Genomic DNA, 18,696 nt, shown 5'->3' on the forward strand with positions numbered 1-18,696 from the left:
CACCGCTTTGATGATTAAAACCTTTCCTTCAATAGTCAGTCCTCTAAGTCCCCAATATCCTAGTCTTTGTTTTACTTTCCCTACCACGTCTGGCCAATTTGTTGTTCCTTCTCCCTCCCTGTCAAATTTGATCCCCAGTATTTTTTGGTCAGTCTGGGTCACAGTCAAAGGGAGTCCTGTCATCTCAGTCGCTGTCCACGGTCCATAAAATTGGGCTTGGGTCTTGTTTTTGTTCAACTTTGACCCAGAAGCCTGTCCAAACCAGTCAGTCAAGTCCAGCGTCCTGTTGACGGATAAAAGGTCGGTGCATAAAATGTTCACGTCGTCCATGTATAAAATACACTTGGTGTCCAGTCCCCCGCTCCCCGGTACTCCCAACCCATTGATTCGTTGATCCCTTCTCAAGATCTGTGCCAGCGGTTCTATACATGTTATGTATAGGAGGGCAGATAACGGACAACCCTGACGGACACCGCAGTTAATATCGACTGCTTTTGTCAAATGCCCGTTAATCACAAATTTGCTGGTAATGTCCCGATACAGCAATCCCACCCAAGCTAGAAACCTTTCTGGGAACCCCATTTTTTGCAGTACCTTGAAAAGGTACTGGTGCGAGACCCGATCGAAGGCTTTCTCAAAATCTAAATTTAGGACTACTAGCCGGATGTTTCTGTCTCTCGCGTAACAGATGGTGTCTCGGATCAGTACCAGGCTGTCGGTGATCTTCCTCCCTGGGATGGCACAGCCTTGATCCGGGTGAATCACCCCCTTTAAAAACAAGGACATACGTGAGGCTAAAAGTTTGCTAAAAAGTTTACAATCAAGGTTTAAAAGTGCGATAGGTCTCCAGTTCATCAGGTCGGTCTTGTCTTTGTTTTTGTGCAGTAGAGTCACTATCCCTACTCTAAAACTGTCAGGAAGTCGGTCTAGGTGCTCAAAGTCTTTAAAAACATCGATCAAATCAGGTGCTAAAATGTCCCAAAAGGTCAAATAAAATTCCAAGGGAAGTCCATCCTGTCCTGGGGACTTCCCTTTTTTAAAACTTGACAAACATTTATTTAACTCTAGAATGGTAAAATCTTGGGTTAAAAGCACACTGTCTTTTACTTTTTTATCGATGGATTTTAAAACTTCATTCATGGTGTCTATTCTAATGGGCTTTTCTTTATACAATTCTACGTAAAAATTTTCCACAATCTGTTTAATTTCTTCGATATTCTCTGTTATGCACCCGTTTTCCTTTTTTAGTTTTAAAATGGTCCCCCCTTTACTAACAATTTTCTTAAAAAAATACCTGGTGCACTTCTCACCCTCCTCTATTTCCCGTTCCCTGCTCCTTAAAATGACACCCTTGCTTTTAATTTCAGCTAAAACCGACATCTCTGATTTGATTTCTCTAATTTCTTCATTAAAATCCATTCCATTTTGGTTGAGGTTAAAATAGCGCTGTAGTCGCTTCTGCAGTCCCATCATGCGTCTGTTCTCCTTGCCCTTTCTTTTTTTGCCTGCCTGTCTGAAAAAAGTCTGGGTCTTTCCCTTCACCATCTCCCACCAGTGTGCTCGTGTATCGTACATGTCTTGAAGGGTCTGCCACTCTCGGTACTGCTCCCTGTACTGCTGAACTAGATGTTGATCTTCAAGCAGGGAGCAGTTGAGTTTCCACAGACCACTTCCAAAAGTCACACCTGAAGAGAGTGAAAGGGTGCAGGAGAGCATCAGGTGGTCAGAAAAGAAAACAGGGGTCAATCTAGCATCGGTCGGCGGGCAGTCCCGTGTGAAAATAAAATCTATGCGAGAGGCTCTGGTGCCATCACCACTGAACCAGGTGAAGCCCTCCTCTCTGGGATGCATGGTTTTAAAACAGTCTTGTAGTTTAAAATCCCTGCATATGCCCTGTAATAAAACCGATGTTTTGTCAATTTTAAAATCTTCCCCTGTTCTTTTTCTATCTTTTCGACTTAAAATACAGTTAAAATCACCTCCTAAAACTAATGGCACTCTCCCTAGCATGTGGGACTGCAGGTCTTCTAAAAGGTCATACCTGTCATTTTTGTCGTTAAAGCCATAAATATTGAGAAGGTTAAAATCCTGTCCCATAAAGGTCAAGTGTGCTAAAAGTGCCCTACCGTCTCTCACCACAGTGCTACCCTTCACCAGAACCTGAGGGTTTTTTATTAAAATGGCCACTCCATCGTTCTTATTTTGGTTTGATCCGCTCCATATCGATGTCTGTGGCCACATCTCCTCCCACTGTCGGTAGTGTTTTAAAAACGGTATGCCACATTCCTGCATTAAAAACACATCTGACTTTGTAGAATTAAGAAAGGATAAAACACTCTGGGCTCTAACTCTCGACTTCACACTTCTCACATTGATGGTTGAGAAGGTGAGTGTCATGAGTATGATTAAAAACAACAGGTATGAAATTTTAAAAACACTAAATAGAGGTTTAAGATGCTAAAATATCTTTTTTTTTTTAAAAAAAAAAAAAGGCAGTTAGACTATTTCTTGTGAACGGGGCTCCTCCTTCACTTCAACAGGTGATGAAGGAGGGAGTTGAGCTCCATTCCCCCGTCGGACTCTGGGGGTTGGCCTTTGACGCAAGGCTGCATTTAGCTTGGAGTCCTTAGGGGTTGATTGTAGAGCTACTGTCAGGAAAGAGACTTCATTTGGTGAATTGGAGGGGAAGACTCTGGGCTCCTCCACAGATGAACTGTCTGAGAGAGTCCCAACTCTTCCCCTCTTCTCTGAGGCTACAGGAGACTCAGAGGACAATTCCGATGCAAGTCTCTTTGTTTGCTGGGCATCGGGGAGGGGGGCATCCTCACTATTTTCAGGTGGTTGAAAATCTTCCATTTCTGAACTAGCTCCGCCCACTTCCTGCATCTCCCCATCCTCCTCTCCACTCTCCATTGATGGGGCTGTTGCAGGCCCCTCCCCCTCTCCCGCCTCACATGATCCCTCCTCTCCAATCACAGTATCTGGCGGGAGATTTGAATTTTCCTGCCCAGCCTCTTCAACCTGCTCTTTTTCTTTTTGTCCTCCATTTTGTTCATTGGCTTTTGCTGCCTTTAGTTTGTTGGCAAACGATTTGGGGCAAGCTCTGAAGAGATGATTTGTTTCTCCACAAAGGTTGCACTTCCTGCCATTGGTGCACTCCTCAAAAGTGTGCCCAATTTCTCTACACTTTCCGCAAAAGGTTTTTGTGCACGCTTCTACCAGGTGCCCATGCTCACCGCACTTGCGGCAGAGCTTGGGCTGACCTTGGTAGTGGATGTAGCCCCTGTTTTCACCCAGAACTATCATTGACGGCAGATGTTTCAGGCCTTGGAAGCCCTGGGGGTCCTGCCATTGTTGAATGGGGACCCTCCAAGCGCAATTCCAGATGCCGTCCTCATCTCTCACTTTGGTAGCCTGGCCTTTAACAGTGCAGTATCTCCCCAGCCATATACAAATGTCTTCTGCATTCACTGTCTCATTAAACATTCTGACAATGACTGTTTTCAATGCATTATCAGTCAGTTTTTCAACAACAAATGCAGAAAACTGGGGTTTCACAGACTCAAATCTTGTCCAAAATTCTCTCAAGATAGCCGCAGACTGGAAGCTTACATCAAAACCTTTATTTAATGGTAGGGTCAAAATACAATTCAAATCGTTTGCGGTGAATTTCAAAGCCTGTTGGATTAGCTTCCTGGAGAAATCTAGCCTTGACATCTCCAGGAGCTTTCCATCCTTTTCTTTAAACTTAAAACGGACGCTGTGGTGCCTCCGCATGTTGGCATGGGTGGCCGACATGGTGGAGGCACCACAAGCTAAAAGGATCTAAAATCAGTAAAAAACTTACAATGGACAAAAAAAAAACAATGAACAATAAATAAGTAAATACAATTAAAAATATAAAAAGGAAAAAAATCTAAAAACGTACTTACCTTTTCAAGTTTTGGCCTGGACAAGGTGTTGAATCCGGCAGAGCGCAGGTAAGAGATTCTCTGGGCCAATGAATTCCTATTTGTTTAAGATATGCAACTACAGAAAAGTTGCACAACTTTAAACAAGGAATGTAGACAATTTCCTCCCAAGAGCTGGTTTAACTCAGAGCCACAACAGGCAAGAATTTAACCATCAAAAGGAGGCGACCGCAGTCTTAGCCAAAAGGCCGAGAAGCGATGGGCCCAAAGTGTCTGGCGTTCCAGCCAGGCTCTTGGCACAAATCTCGCTGGTCGCGGTTGGCTGCTTTTGACATGAGCGGAGCAATGGCTGCTTTTCACCACCTCCGCCCACCTCCCCATTCCTGACCTCGACAGCTGTTTGACTTTTCACAAACTCAAAGGGCTCAGCCATACGGCAGAGCCTGCCAAAAATAGCTTAAACTCATTGGTGTTCCTCTCCACGGAAGTCTTTAGTAAAAGGCGAAAGACTTGTGCGTGATGAAGAGAAACCAGAGTCAGTACAGGCCTCTCCTCAAGAGCGGCCGAGGACCCCATTGGTCCCAGTCACCGCCCTCACGGTAGCCTTCTCTTAGCTTGCCAAATCCCCGCCCCCTCCCCATGTTGTCACGGGCTCTAGCCAATCGGGCTGTGGAGAAAAGTGTCTGGGCCTCAACATGCAATCCCCACAAATTTCTCAAGTTATCAGGCGCTTGCAGGCCCCCGGGGACCAAAATACAGGGAAAATGCGGGGTTGATTGGAGGCTAGCAGCCCTTCCAGGGCGCGTGAGGGATATCAGCTGTGGGGCAGGTTGACTCACCTTCCTCCAGCCACTGCCAGAGGGGCATTTGAAACTGTACGTTTGCGTCATTGTTTGCTTGCTTGCTTGCTTGCTTGCTTTTCCACACGGCCAGAGAAGGGTGCACCGTTCCCGGCGGCACTGCAATGCCAGGTCGATGCGTGGAGTGAACGGAGCAAGCCCCTTTTTCAGCTCCCAGTTCTAAAAATCCGTTTAATATGTTTGTCCTCGGGTAGAGGACATATCAGATATTAAACTGATAAGAACAGATACTACACTTGATCTTAGCCAAAAGGCCGAGAAGCGGTGGGCCCAAAGTGTCTGGCGTTCCAGCCAGGCTCTTGGCACAAATCTCGCTGGTCGCGGTTGGCTGCTTTTGACATGAGCGGAGCAATGGCTGCTTTTCACCACCTCCGCCCACCTCCCCATTCCTGACCTCGACAGCTGTTTGACTTTTCACAAACTCAAAGGGCTCAGCCATACGGCAGAGCCTGCCAAAAATAGCTTAAACTCATTGGTGTTCCTCTCCACGGAAGTCTTTAGTAAAAGGCGAAAGACTTGTGCGTGATGAAGAGAAACCAGAGTCAGTACAGGCCTCTCCTCAAGAGCGGCCGAGGACCCCATTGGTCCCAGTCACCGCCCTCACGGTAGCCTTCTCTTAGCTTGCCAAATCCCCGCCCCCTCCCCATGTTGTCACGGGCTCTAGCCAATCGGGCTGTGGAGAAAAGTGTCTGGGCCTCAACATGCAATCCCCACAAATTTCTCAAGTTATCAGGCGCTTGCAGGCCCCCGGGGACCAAAATACAGGGAAAATGCGGGGTTGATTGGAGGCTAGCAGCCCTTCCAGGGCGCGTGAGGGATATCAGCTGTGGGGCAGGTTGACTCACCTTCCTCCAGCCACTGCCAGAGGGGCATTTGAAACTGTACGTTTGCGTCATTGCTTGCTTGCTTGCTTGCTTTTCCACACGGCCAGAGAAGGGTGCACCGTTCCCGGCGGCACTGCAATGCCAGGTCGATGCGTGGAGTGAACGGGGCAAGCCCCTTTTTCAGCTCCCAGTTCTAAAAATCCGTTTAATATGTTTGTCCTCGGGTAGAGGACATATCAGATATTAAACTGATAAGAACAGATACTACACTTGATCTTAGCCAAAAGGCCGAGAAGCGATGGGCCCAAAGTGTCTGGCGTTCCAGCCAGGCTCTTGGCACAAATCTCGCTGGTCGCGGTTGGCTGCTTTTGACATGAGCGGAGCAATGGCTGCTTTTCACCACCTCCGCCCACCTCCCCATTCCTGACCTCGACAGCTGTTTGACTTTTCACAAACTCAAAGGGCTCAGCCATACGGCAGAGCCTGCTGAGACAGCTTGACTCGCAGACCCCCACTGCCAGGCACAAAAAAACCTCTCACTCCAGGATCAGCCCGAATGGCAGCTGCTAATGGCTCCATGTAAAGCACATAGAGCAGCGGTGAGAGCGGGCAACCCTGTCTCACCCCAGAGTACAAACTAAAAGCCTCCCCCAGGTGCCCATTAACCAAAACCCTGCTCCCCGCACCCCTATACAATGTGCGCAGCCACCCTACAAAAACCTGACCGAAACCTAGCCTTTCCAGTACACTAAACATAAAACCCCAATGTACTCTGTCAAAGGCCTTTGCTTGATCAAGACCGACCAGCATAAGCGGCAGATGCCTATCCTCAGCCCAAGCCACAGCATCCCGTAAGAGTTGCAGGTTCCATCTTACTGAGCGCCCTGGCACTGCACATGTCTGGTCCACATGGACCACATGTGGCAGGGCCACGCTTAACCGGTCTGCCAGAACCTTAGCCAGGAGCTTATAGTCTACGCACAGCATGGACAGCGGTCGCCAGTTATCCATATCAGCGCGATCCCCTTTCTTAAACAGAAGGGAGATAACTCCAGTCGCCATAGACCTCCCCATTTTCCCCGTACAGAGCACCTCAGTCAACACCTCCAACAATACTGGCCCAAGTATGTCCCAAAACTTAACATAGAACTCTACCGGCAACCCATCAATGCCTGGCACCTTGCGCCTGTTCATCCTACAGAGAGCACCTTCAAGCTCTTTGAGGGTCAGTGGGGCCTCCAAAGCCCGCACTATGTTCCCTGGCACCTGCTGGTTCAGCAAATCCAGGAACACCCCTCCCCCTCCTATGTCTACCGCTCGCTCCGTGAAAACATCACGGAAATGATCTGTAGCGACACACACCATCTCGCAGGTGTCCACCACAACCCTGCCCTGTTTATTCCTAACTCCTGACACCAGCTGCTTCGCCCTATCAGCCCGTATGGAGCCAAAAAAAGCAGCCGAACATGTCTCTGACTGTTCAATGAACTGCAGACGTGACCGCACCAGGTATGCGCGGGCCCTACCCTCAAAAATATGTCTCAGACTTGCTTTCAAGGATGCGCAAACTTGATGGTCTACAGCACCTTTACAGTTACCCCTAGCATACTCGAGTTCAAGGCGGTGCTGGAGATGGACCACCTCCCTCTTTGCCATTCCAGCCTTTCTCTGACAATAACTTAAACAAAATATCTTCATCCTCTCCTTAGCCACCTCCCACCACTCTAACAACCCCTGGCACAGCGGTTTGAGTCCCATAAGACCCTTAAAAAACCAAAGAAACTGTTGACTAAACAAGTCCTCCTCCAGCACACTAATATTTAAGCGCCAAAACCCAGGCCCGAAGACTGGCAAATCCAAACTCACCGTAAACAGCAAACCATCATGATCCGAAAAGCAAACCGGGAGCACCCTTCCTGCAACCAACTTCAAGGTCTTAACAAAAAATACATAATCTAAACGCTTAAAGATCCCCTGCGAATTACGCCAAGTGGGACCATCCATGAGTGGCCTGACCACCCTCGCCCCATCGACCAAACCAAAACTATTCAAAAGATTAGAAATGTACAGGTCGCTGGCATCACCCCCCTTTCCTAACTCTACATTAAAATCACCCCCTATGATGACCTGCCTGTTGGTGACAAGGTGCGGCTCCAGCATCCCAAACATTTCTTTCCGCTCTGCTGAGGATTGTGGTCCATAGACCACAATGATTCTCAGCGTGTTTGTTCCCCAGGAGATGTCCGCACCCATTATTCTCCCCTGGACAATAACAAAAACACCCTCCACTTTAATCTCCTTAAAACCAAACAAAATCCCAACTCCTGTAGAGTGAACACCCCCTATGCTCCAGACTGAGTCCCCTCTGGTCCATTCCCTTCTAAAACACCCAACATCCCCCATATCCCGTAAGTGGACTTCCTGCAACAAACAAAAAGCTACACGCAAAGAGCTAACAAATTCGAAAACGATCCTTCTTTTAACAGTGTTCCTCATTCCCCTCACATTCAGAGAAAGAACATCAAAGGAGAACATTTTAAATTACAGATGCTTACACTCAAACAAAAACAAAAAGAAAACAAAACAGTCCCCCCCCCTACTGTGAATACAGATCATCTCCTTCACTATCCATCTGGTCCGCCCAGGAAAAGGGAACAGCATTTGGTGAGGATGAAGGCCTTTTTGGTCCCTCGTATGCGTCCTCACTCAAAGGAGACGACAATAGGAGCAAACCGGGAGAAAGCTCAAAATCAAGCTCCAACCCAGCTGGTGGCTCCTCACCCAAAACCCCTGAGACATGCTCCAACCCCTGACCTGTATCTATTGCATCCCGCCCCCGGGCCCCTCCTCTAACCGTTTCCCCCCCCTGTTGTATTCCATCAGCCCTACCCACATCAACCCCCACCTCTGCGGCCTGCCCCCTCCCCTCTCCCTCCCTCTCCCTCTTTGACCTTTTACTCTTCACCACCTGCTCACACTCCCCCTTTTCAATCGAGAGACCCTCCTCCAACACCTTCAAACCTCTTCGTGCTCCTTGCTTTGGCTCGGTGGGAGCGGCACCAGTGGGGACCGTGTCCGTAATCCCCGAGGGCACCTGGTCCACACTGACTTCTCCAGCAACACTGGCAAGTCCCTGCACCTTGGATACAGAGTCCACTCTACTCCCAGAAGGGCCTGGAAGCTGATCCGCTTGCTGTGGATCAATTGACGTATTGCCCATTGGCACGAAAGTCCCTCCAAAGTCTTGAGCCTTACCCTGCCCTCCAGTGGCCCCAGCTACTTCTGCAAAGGTTCTCCTACGGCCAGGACAGCTCCGATAGAGGTGATCAAGTCCACCACATCCATGACAGGCCTTCAGTGCAGTGCAGTCTTTAGCCTCGTGTCCCCCCTGACCACAGAAACGGCAGCAGACCCCAGTGCATCCTGCCTCCGTGTGGCCAGACTGCCTACACTGCCGACAGAAAGACGGTTGCCTCGAATAGAACAAATAGCCACGGTCCCCACCGAGACTAAAAAAGGCGGGTGGATGTCTGAGACCACCAGGCCCTTCTGGCTCAGGCTTGAGCAACACCTGGAACTGCCGTCTGCCAGTCCAAAACCCCATTGGATCATTAACATATCTTGCTGCTGACACCACTTCTCCATACCGGCCCAGGAAATCAGCCAAGGCAAGATCAGTCACAAACGGGTTAAACATGTGAACTGTGATCTGCCTGAAATTAGGTCTGTCCAAACTCAAAATCTTGTAGCAGGCAAGGGGCCTTACCCCAGCTCCAGCCGAACAATTTTCAGACACCTTTCTGTACACCTCCTCATTCCTCAGGGTGACATCAAAAGCTTTTTCCTGTTGGTTCCATTGAATGCACAAGACATCCTCCACCGTCAAAAGAAGCTGGCCCATGATGACCCTCTTGCAGAACCACGATCTTGAAACAGCATCTTCTTCTGTCACGATTGCCTGGAAACGAAGCGTGAACCTCAACCCAACCATAGGGATAACCTGCACAGGAGAGGCCATACTGGCCATCGCTTCCATAGAAGTGTCGCCCAGATCAAAAAAGAAAAATCTCTCCACGAATACTACACTTGATCTTAGCCAAAAGGCCGAGAAGCGATGGGCCCAAAGTGTCTGGCGTTCCAGCCAGGCTCTTGGCACAAATCTCGCTGGTCGCGGTTGGCTGCTTTTGACATGAGCGGAGCAATGGCTGCTTTTCACCACCTCCGCCCACCTCCCCATTCCTGACCTCGACAGCTGTTTGACTTTTCACAAACTCAAAGGGCTCAGCCATACGGCAGAGCCTGCCAAAAATAGCTTAAACTCATTGGTGTTCCTCTCCACGGAAGTCTTTAGTAAAAGGCGAAAGACTTGTGCGTGATGAAGAGAAACCAGCGTCAGTACAGGCCTCTCCTCAAGAGCGGCCGAGGACCCCATTGGTCCCAGTCACCGCCCTCACGGTAGCCTTCTCTTAGCTTGCCAAATCCCCGCCCCCTCCCCATGTTGTCACGGGCTCTAGCCAATCGGGCTGTGGAGAAAAGTGTCTGGGCCTCAACATGCAATCCCCACAAATTTCTCAAGTTATCAGGCGCTTGCAGGCCCCCGGGGACCAAAATACAGGGAAAATGCGGGGTTGATTGGAGGCTAGCAGCCCTTCCAGGGCGCGTGAGGGATATCAGCTGTGGGGCAGGTTGACTCACCTTCCTCCAGCCACTGCCAGAGGGGCATTTGAAACTGTACGTTTGCGTCATTGTTTGCTTGCTTGCTTGCTTGCTTGCTTGCTTTTCCACACGGCCAGAGAAGGGTGCACCGTTCCCGGCGGCACTGCAATGCCAGGTCGATGCGTGGAGTGAACAGAGCAAGCCCCTTTTTCAGCTCCCAGTTCTAAAAATCCGTTTAATATGTTTGTCCTTGGGTAGAGGACATATCAGATATTAAACTGATAAGAACAGATACTACACTTGATCTTAGCCAAAAGGCCGAGAAGCGATGGGCCCAAAGTGTCTGGCGTTCCAGCCAGGCTCTTGGCACAAATCTCGCTGGTCGCGGTTGGCTGCTTTTGACATGAGCGGAGCAATGGCTGCTTTTCACCACCTCCGCCCACCTCCCCATTCCTGACCTCGACAGCTGTTTGACTTTTCACAAACTCAAAGGGCTCAGCCATACGGCAGAGCCTGCCAAAAATAGCTTAAACTCATTGGTGTTCCTCTCCACGGAAGTCTTTAGTAAAAGGCGAAAGACTTGTGCGTGATGAAGAGAAACCAGAGTCAGTACAGGCCTCTCCTCAAGAGCGGCCGAGGACCCCATTGGTCCCAGTCACCGCCCTCACGGTAGCCTTCTCTTAGCTTGCCAAATCCCCGCCCCCTCCCCATGTTGTCACGGGCTCTAGCCAATCGGGCTGTGGAGAAAAGTGTCTGGGCCTCAACATGCAATCCCCACAAATTTCTCAAGTTATCAGGCGCTTGCAGGCCCCCGGGGACCAAAATACAGGGAAAATGCGGGGTTGATTGGAGGCTAGCAGCCCTTCCAGGGCGCGTGAGGGATATCAGCTGTGGGGCAGGTTGACTCACCTTCCTCCAGCCACTGCCAGAGGGGCATTTGAAACTGTACGTTTGCGTCATTGCTTGCTTGCTTGCTTGCTTTTCCACACGGCCAGAGAAGGGTGCACCGTTCCCGGCGGCACTGCAATGCCAGGTCGATGCGTGGAGTGAACGGGGCAAGCCCCTTTTTCAGCTCCCAGTTCTAAAAATCCGTTTAATATGTTTGTCCTCGGGTAGAGGACATATCAGATATTAAACTGATAAGAACAGATACTACACTTGATCTTAGCCAAAAGGCCGAGAAGCGATGGGCCCAAAGTGTCTGGCGTTCCAGCCAGGCTCTTGGCACAAATCTCGCTGGTCGCGGTTGGCTGCTTTTGACATGAGCGGAGCAATGGCTGCTTTTCACCACCTCCGCCCACCTCCCCATTCCTGACCTCGACAGCTGTTTGACTTTTCACAAACTCAAAGGGCTCAGCCATACGGCAGAGCCTGCCAAAAATAGCTTAAACTCATTGGTGTTCCTCTCCACGGAAGTCTTTAGTAAAAGGCGAAAGACTTGTGCGTGATGAAGAGAAACCAGAGTCAGTACAGGCCTCTCCTCAAGAGCGGCCGAGGACCCCATTGGTCCCAGTCACCGCCCTCACGGTAGCCTTCTCTTAGCTTGCCAAATCCCCGCCCCCTCCCCATGTTGTCACGGGCTCTAGCCAATCGGGCTGTGGAGAAAAGTGTCTGGGCCTCAACATGCAATCCCCACAAATTTCTCAAGTTATCAGGCGCTTGCAGGCCCCCGGGGACCAAAATACAGGGAAAATGCGGGGTTGATTGGAGGCTAGCAGCCCTTCCAGGGCGCGTGAGGGATATCAGCTGTGGGGCAGGTTGACTCACCTTCCTCCAGCCACTGCCAGAGGGGCATTTGAAACTGTACGTTTGCGTCATTGTTTGCTTGCTTGCTTGCTTGCTTGCTTGCTTTTCCACACGGCCAGAGAAGGGTGCACCGTTCCCGGCGGCACTGCAATGCCAGGTCGATGCGTGGAGTGAACGGAGCAAGCCCCTTTTTCAGCTCCCAGTTCTAAAAATCCGTTTAATATGTTCGTCCTCGGGTAGAGGACATATCAGATATTAAACTGATAAGAACAGATACTACACTTGATCTTAGCCAAAAGGCCGAGAAGCGATGGGCCCAAAGTGTCTGGCGTTCCAGCCAGGCTCTTGGCACAAATCTCGCTGGTCGCGGTTGGCTGCTTTTGACATGAGCGGAGCAATGGCTGCTTTTCACCACCTCTGCCCACCTCCCCATTCCTGACCTCGACAGCTGTTTGACTTTTCACAAACTCAAAGGGTTCAGCCATACGGCAGAGCCTGCCAAAAATAGCTTAAACTCATTGGTGTTCCTCTCCACGGAAGTCTTTAGTAAAAGGCGAAAGACTTGTGCGTGATGAAGAGAAACCAGAGTCAGTACAGGCCTCTCCTCAAGAGCGGCCGAGGACCCCATTGGTCCCAGTCACCGCCCTCACGGTAGCCTTCTCTTAGCTTGCCAAATCCCCGCCCCCTCCCCATGTTGTCACGGGCTCTAGCCAATCGGGCTGTGGAGAAAAGTGTCTGGGCCTCAACATGCAATCCCCACAAATTTCTCAAGTTATCAGGCGCTTGCAGGCCCCCGGGGACCAAAATACAGGGAAAATGCGGGGTTGATTGGAGGCTAGCAGCCCTTCCAGGGCGCGTGAGGGATATCAGCTGTGGGGCAGGTTGACTCACCTTCCTCCAGCCACTGCCAGAGGGGCATTTGAAACTGTACGTTTGCGTCATTGTTTGCTTGCTTGCTTGCTTGCTTGCTTTTCCACACGGCCAGAGAAGGGTGCACCGTTCCCGGCGGCACTGCAATGCCAGGTCGATGCGTGGAGTGAACGGAGCAAGCCCCTTTTTCAGCTCCCAGTTCTAAAAATCCGTTTAATATGTTTGTCCTCGGGTAGAGGACATATCAGATATTAAACTGATAAGAACAGATTTTTCTTTCGAAAAGATTTATTGACACTCATTTCAAGTTTTTTCAAAGAAGGTTTACATCTTGAGATACAAAGGGTACATTATAATCACAACACTATGATAAATAGTTGTAAAACCATTGTTTGTTTGTTTGTTTTTTTTTTAAAACATTAAAAACAAATATTTCAAGGGGTTTTACATGTTGTCAAACATAAAATCCATCTCACAAATGAAAACCATGGAGTGTCCCAAATCTTTAAAAGGGAGTGCATTGGTTTAAAACTTCTCTTCTTTCTAATTTTGTGCAGGAGCAGAGTGAGTCCCTACCCAGGGTCACTCATTCCGCTCCCCCAAACATTTGGTCTCTCGGGATCCTGTCGTGGTGCTCAGAGGAGATCCTCACCCTGTTGCTCCTTCCCACCTGCCTCACCCGGAGAGCCAGGCCGCCGCTGCTTTGACCTTTTCATGTGTGGCTCCGGCTCCTTCGTCCGAATGGGCACAGAGGCGATGCTTCTTTGTGGCTGTGTCCTAGGCCTGCCGCCTACAGCCATCCGGATCACAGCCACGGGGGGGATCTGCATGTGCTTCCTTACCAGCAAGTTTCTGGAGGTCCATATGGCGTCTTTGATGGCGGCTAGGGTGAGCCACATCTGGGCAAAGTCATCTTTCTTCAGTGTTTTTTGGCTCACCCCATAGAGCACCAGTTGTGCTGTAAGGACCTCCCTTGCTGGCAAGTACGGGAATTGCAAGGAGCCGGCCATTGCCCACTGGTCTACGGCAGCGCTGCACTCCCAGAGCAAATGCCTCACCGACTCTGGCGCGCCACAACCGGGTCGGGGGCAGGTTGAGCGTGTTGACATGCCCCGGGAGTGCATGACGGACCTGACTGGGAGAATCTCATGAGCCACCATCCATGACAGGTCCCGGAGTCTGTTTGGAAGAGCGGAATGGTTCACGTTGCGCCAAACTGTTGAGGGCTCGCCAAATGCGAGCCCGCGCACTGGACTCACTGGCTCCTGCTCCTGCACAACAGAGATCAGAGAACGGTGGTTGGTTAAAATATGCAGCTCCTCCTGCTCCAGTTTAAAATGCTTTAAAAACGTCGGGATAAAAGCATAGGCTGGTGGCAGGCTAAAAGACACGGGTACTTTAAGATCTGTAGGTAAAATCTTCAATCGTCTGAGGTACGATCCCATCCAGAAACGTGTCATGGCTGTAGTTTTGGGGTTTCCGGATGGGTCTGTGGCTTGTTTGAGGTGTAGTGCGGTGTATCGGCTTCCTAAAAACAAGTACAGGTCAGGCACTCCTTTTCCTCCTTTCTCTTTTGGCCTTTTCATGACCTCCCTCCTCAGTCTCTCCCACTTGGAGCCCCACAGGAAATAAAAGATGGCTCGCTCCAGATCTAAAAGCACTCTCCTAGGTGGGATAAAAACAGAACTGATGAGTAAAAGCAAAGGTAAAATCACCGCTTTGATGATTAAAACCTTTCCTTCAATAGTCAGTCCTCTAAGTCCCCAATATCCTAGTCTTTGTTTTACTTTCCCTACCACGTCTGGCCAATTTGTTGTTCCTTCTCCCTCCCTGTCAAATTTGATCCCCAGTATTTTTTGGTCAGTCTGGGTCACAGTCAAAGGGAGTCCTGTCATCTCAGTCGCTGTCCACGGTCCATAAAATTGGGCTTGGGTCTTGTTTTTGTTCAACTTTGACCCAGAAGCCTGTCCAAACCAGTCAGTCAAGTCCAGCGTCCTGTTGACGGATAAAAGGTCGGTGCATAAAATGTTCACGTCGTCCATGTATAAAATACACTTGGTGTCCAGTCCCCCGCTCCCCGGTACTCCCAACCCATTGATTCGTTGATCCCTTCTCAAGATCTGTGCCAGCGGTTCTATACATGTTATGTATAGGAGGGCAGATAACGGACAACCCTGACGGACACCGCAGTTAATATCGACTGCTTTTGTCAAATGCCCGTTAATCACAAATTTGCTGGTAATGTCCCGATACAGCAATCCCACCCAAGCTAGAAACCTTTCTGGGAACCCCATTTTTTGCAGTACCTTGAAAAGGTACTGGTGCGAGACCCGATCGAAGGCTTTCTCAAAATCTAAATTTAGGACTACTAGCCGGATGTTTCTGTCTCTCGCGTAACAGATGGTGTCTCGGATCAGTACCAGGCTGTCGGTGATCTTCCTCCCTGGGATGGCACAGCCTTGATCCGGGTGAATCACCCCCTTTAAAAACAAGGACATACGTGAGGCTAAAAGTTTGCTAAAAAGTTTACAATCAAGGTTTAAAAGTGCGATAGGTCTCCAGTTCATCAGGTCGGTCTTGTCTTTGTTTTTGTGCAGTAGAGTCACTATCCCTACTCTAAAACTGTCAGGAAGTCGGTCTAGGTGCTCAAAGTCTTTAAAAACATCGATCAAATCAGGTGCTAAAATGTCCCAAAAGGTCAAATAAAATTCCAAGGGAAGTCCATCCTGTCCTGGGGACTTCCCTTTTTTAAAACTTGACAAACATTTATTTAACTCTAGAATGGTAAAATCTTGGGTTAAAAGCACACTGTCTTTTACTTTTTTATCGATGGATTTTAAAACTTCATTCATGGTGTCTATTCTAATGGGCTTTTCTTTATACAATTCTACGTAAAAATTTTCCACAATCTGTTTAATTTCTTCGATATTCTCTGTTATGCACCCGTTTTCCTTTTTTAGTTTTAAAATGGTCCCCCCTTTACTAACAATTTTCTTAAAAAAATACCTGGTGCACTTCTCACCCTCCTCTATTTCCCGTTCCCTGCTCCTTAAAATGACACCCTTGCTTTTAATTTCAGCTAAAACCGACATCTCTGATTTGATTTCTCTAATTTCTTCATTAAAATCCATTCCATTTTGGTTGAGGTTAAAATAGCGCTGTAGTCGCTTCTGCAGTCCCATCATGCGTCTGTTCTCCTTGCCCTTTCTTTTTTTGCCTGCCTGTCTGAAAAAAGTCTGGGTCTTTCCCTTCACCATCTCCCACCAGTGTGCTCGTGTATCGTACATGTCTTGAAGGGTCTGCCACTCTCGGTACTGCTCCCTGTACTGCTGAACTAGATGTTGATCTTCAAGCAGGGAGCAGTTGAGTTTCCACAGACCACTTCCAAAAGTCACACCTGAAGAGAGTGAAAGGGTGCAGGAGAGCATCAGGTGGTCAGAAAAGAAAACAGGGGTCAATCTAGCATCGGTCGGCGGGCAGTCCCGTGTGAAAATAAAATCTATGCGAGAGGCTCTGGTGCCATCACCACTGAACCAGGTGAAGCCCTCCTCTCTGGGATGCATGGTTTTAAAACAGTCTTGTAGTTTAAAATCCCTGCATATGCCCTGTAATAAAACCGATGTTTTGTCAATTTTAAAATCTTCCCCTGTTCTTTTTCTATCTTTTCGACTTAAAATACAGTTAAAATCACCTCCTAAAACTAATGGCACTCTCCCTAGCATGTGGGACTGCAGGTCTTCTAAAAGGTCATACCTGTCATTTTTGTCGTTAAAGCCATAAATATTGAGAAGGTTAAAATCCTGTCCCATAAAGGTCAAGTGTGCTAAAAGTGCCCTACCGTCTCTCACCACAGTGCTACCCTTCACCAGAACCTGAGGGTTTTTTATTAAAATGGCCACTCCATCGTTCTTATTTTGGTTTGATCCGCTCCATATCGATGTCTGTGGCCACATCTCCTCCCACTGTCGGTAGTGTTTTAAAAACGGTATGCCACATTCCTGCATTAAAAACACATCTGACTTTGTAGATTTAAGAAAGGATAAAACACTCTGGGCTCTAACTCTCGACTTCACACTTCTCACATTGATGGTTGAGAAGGTGAGTGTCATGAGTATGATTAAAAACAACAGGTATGAAATTTTAAAAACACTAAATAGAGGTTTAAGATGCTAAAATATCTTTTTTTTTTCAAAAAAAAGGCAGTTAGACTATTTCTTGTGAACGGGGCTCCTCCTTCACTTCAACAGGTGATGAAGGAGGGAGTTGAGCTCCATTCCCCCGTCGGACTCTGGGGGTTGGCCTTTGACGCAAGGCTGCATTTAGCTTGGAGTCCTTAGGGGTTGATTGTAGAGCTACTGTCAGAAAAGAGACTTCATTTGGTGAATTGGAGGGGAAGACTCTGGGCTCCTCCACAGATGAACTGTCTGAGAGAGTCCCAACTCTTCCCCTCTTCTCTGAGGCTACAGGAGACTCAGAGGACAATTCCGATGCAAGTCTCTTTGTTTGCTGGGCATCGGGGAGGGGGGCATCCTCACTATTTTCAGGTGGTTGAAAATCTTCCATTTCTGAACTAGCTCCGCCCACTTCCTGCATCTCCCCATCCTCCTCTCCACTCTCCATTGATGGGGCTGTTGCAGGCCCCTCCCCCTCTCCCGCCTCACATGATCCCTCCTCTCCAATCACAGTATCTGGCGGGAGATTTGAATTTTCCTGCCCAGCCTCTTCAACCTGCTCTTTTTCTTTTTGTCCTCCATTTTGTTCATTGGCTTTTGCTGCCTTTAGTTTGTTGGCAAACGATTTGGGGCAAGCTCTGAAGAGATGATTTGTTTCTCCACAAAGGTTGCACTTCCTGCCATTGGTGCACTCCTCAAAAGTGTGCCCAATTTCTCTACACTTTCCGCAAAAGGTTTTTGTGCACGCTTCTACCAGGTGCCCATGCTCACCACACTTGCGGCAGAGCTTGGGCTGACCTTGGTAGTGGATGTAGCCCCTGTTTTCACCCAGAACTATCATTGACGGCAGATGTTTCAGGCCTTGGAAGCCCTGGGGGTCCTGCCATTGTTGAATGGGGACCCTCCAAGCGCAATTCCAGATGCCGTCCTCATCTCTCACTTTGGTAGCCTGGCCTTTAACAGTGCAGTATCTCCCCAGCCATATACAAATGTCTTCTGCATTCACTGTCTCATTAAACATTCTGACAATGACTGTTTTCAATGCATTATCAGTCAGTTTTTCAACAACAAATGCAGAAAACTGGGGTTTCACAGACTCAAATCTTGTCCAAAATTCTCTCAAGATAGCCGCAGACTGGAAGCTTACATCAAAACCTTTGTTTAATGGTAGGGTCAAAATACAATTCAAATCGTTTGCTGTGAATTTCAAAGCCTGTTGGATTAGCTTCCTGGAGAAATCTAGCCTTGACATCTCCAGGAGCTTTCCATCCTTTTCTTTAAACTTAAAACGGACGCAGTGGTGCCTCCGCATGTTGGCATGGGTGGCCGACATGGTGGAGGCACCACAAGCTAAAAGGATCTAAAATCAGTAAAAAACTTACAATGGACAAAAAAACAATGAACAATAAATAAGTAAATACAATTAAAAATATAAAAAAGGAAAAAAATCTAAAAACGTACTTACCTTTTCAAGTTTTGGCCTGGACAAGGTGTTGAATCCGGCAGAGCTCAGGTAAGAGATTCTCTGGGCCAATGAATTCCTATTTGTTTAAGATATGCAACTACAGAAAAGTTGCACAACTTTAAACAAGGAATGTAGACAATTTCCTCCCAAGAGCTGGTTTAACTCAGAGCCACAACAGGCAAGAATTTAACC

The 18,696-nt window shown here is 48.5% G+C and overlaps 11 non-coding genes and 2 pseudogenes across 11 annotated transcripts; all 13 read right to left on the reverse strand.

The window, feature by feature from the left end:
• Positions 1-4,335: 4,335 nt before the first annotated feature.
• Positions 4,336-4,450, reverse strand: LOC139618964 (U5 spliceosomal RNA). Its single transcript, XR_011689968.1, has one exon. It is a non-coding gene; the product is annotated as a U5 spliceosomal RNA (small nuclear RNA).
• A 395-nt stretch (positions 4,451-4,845) lies between these two features.
• Positions 4,846-5,037, reverse strand: LOC139619598 (U2 spliceosomal RNA). The gene has a single exon (XR_011690589.1). It is a non-coding gene; the product is annotated as a U2 spliceosomal RNA (small nuclear RNA).
• A 164-nt stretch (positions 5,038-5,201) lies between these two features.
• Positions 5,202-5,316, reverse strand: LOC139618965 (U5 spliceosomal RNA). Its single transcript, XR_011689969.1, has one exon. It is a non-coding gene; the product is annotated as a U5 spliceosomal RNA (small nuclear RNA).
• Positions 5,317-5,703: 387 nt separating this feature from the next.
• Positions 5,704-5,895, reverse strand: LOC139618777 (U2 spliceosomal RNA). Its single transcript, XR_011689789.1, has one exon. It is a non-coding gene; the product is annotated as a U2 spliceosomal RNA (small nuclear RNA).
• Positions 5,896-9,562: 3,667 nt separating this feature from the next.
• On the reverse strand, positions 9,563-9,711 carry LOC139618739 (U2 spliceosomal RNA; annotated as a pseudogene).
• A 164-nt stretch (positions 9,712-9,875) lies between these two features.
• Positions 9,876-9,990, reverse strand: LOC139619355 (U5 spliceosomal RNA). Its single transcript, XR_011690354.1, has one exon. It is a non-coding gene; the product is annotated as a U5 spliceosomal RNA (small nuclear RNA).
• Positions 9,991-10,389: 399 nt separating this feature from the next.
• On the reverse strand, positions 10,390-10,581 carry LOC139619642 (U2 spliceosomal RNA). The gene has a single exon (XR_011690632.1). It is a non-coding gene; the product is annotated as a U2 spliceosomal RNA (small nuclear RNA).
• Positions 10,582-10,745: 164 nt separating this feature from the next.
• LOC139618966 (U5 spliceosomal RNA) lies at positions 10,746-10,860 on the reverse strand. Its single transcript, XR_011689970.1, has one exon. It is a non-coding gene; the product is annotated as a U5 spliceosomal RNA (small nuclear RNA).
• A 387-nt stretch (positions 10,861-11,247) lies between these two features.
• Positions 11,248-11,439, reverse strand: LOC139618789 (U2 spliceosomal RNA). The gene has a single exon (XR_011689800.1). It is a non-coding gene; the product is annotated as a U2 spliceosomal RNA (small nuclear RNA).
• A 164-nt stretch (positions 11,440-11,603) lies between these two features.
• On the reverse strand, positions 11,604-11,718 carry LOC139618967 (U5 spliceosomal RNA). The gene has a single exon (XR_011689971.1). It is a non-coding gene; the product is annotated as a U5 spliceosomal RNA (small nuclear RNA).
• A 399-nt stretch (positions 11,719-12,117) lies between these two features.
• Positions 12,118-12,309, reverse strand: LOC139619591 (U2 spliceosomal RNA). The gene has a single exon (XR_011690582.1). It is a non-coding gene; the product is annotated as a U2 spliceosomal RNA (small nuclear RNA).
• A 166-nt stretch (positions 12,310-12,475) lies between these two features.
• On the reverse strand, positions 12,476-12,588 carry LOC139619300 (U5 spliceosomal RNA). Its single transcript, XR_011690302.1, has one exon. It is a non-coding gene; the product is annotated as a U5 spliceosomal RNA (small nuclear RNA).
• Positions 12,589-12,983: 395 nt separating this feature from the next.
• LOC139619705 (U2 spliceosomal RNA) lies at positions 12,984-13,157 on the reverse strand (annotated as a pseudogene).
• Between the last annotated feature and the right edge of the window lie 5,539 nt (positions 13,158-18,696).

This window comes from Trachinotus anak, unplaced genomic scaffold (genome assembly GCF_046630095.1).
Source record: "Trachinotus anak isolate AG129_WGS33_773 ecotype Australia unplaced genomic scaffold, CSIRO_AGI_Tana_v1 ptg000003l, whole genome shotgun sequence".
NCBI lineage: Eukaryota > Metazoa > Chordata > Actinopteri > Carangiformes > Carangidae > Trachinotus > Trachinotus anak.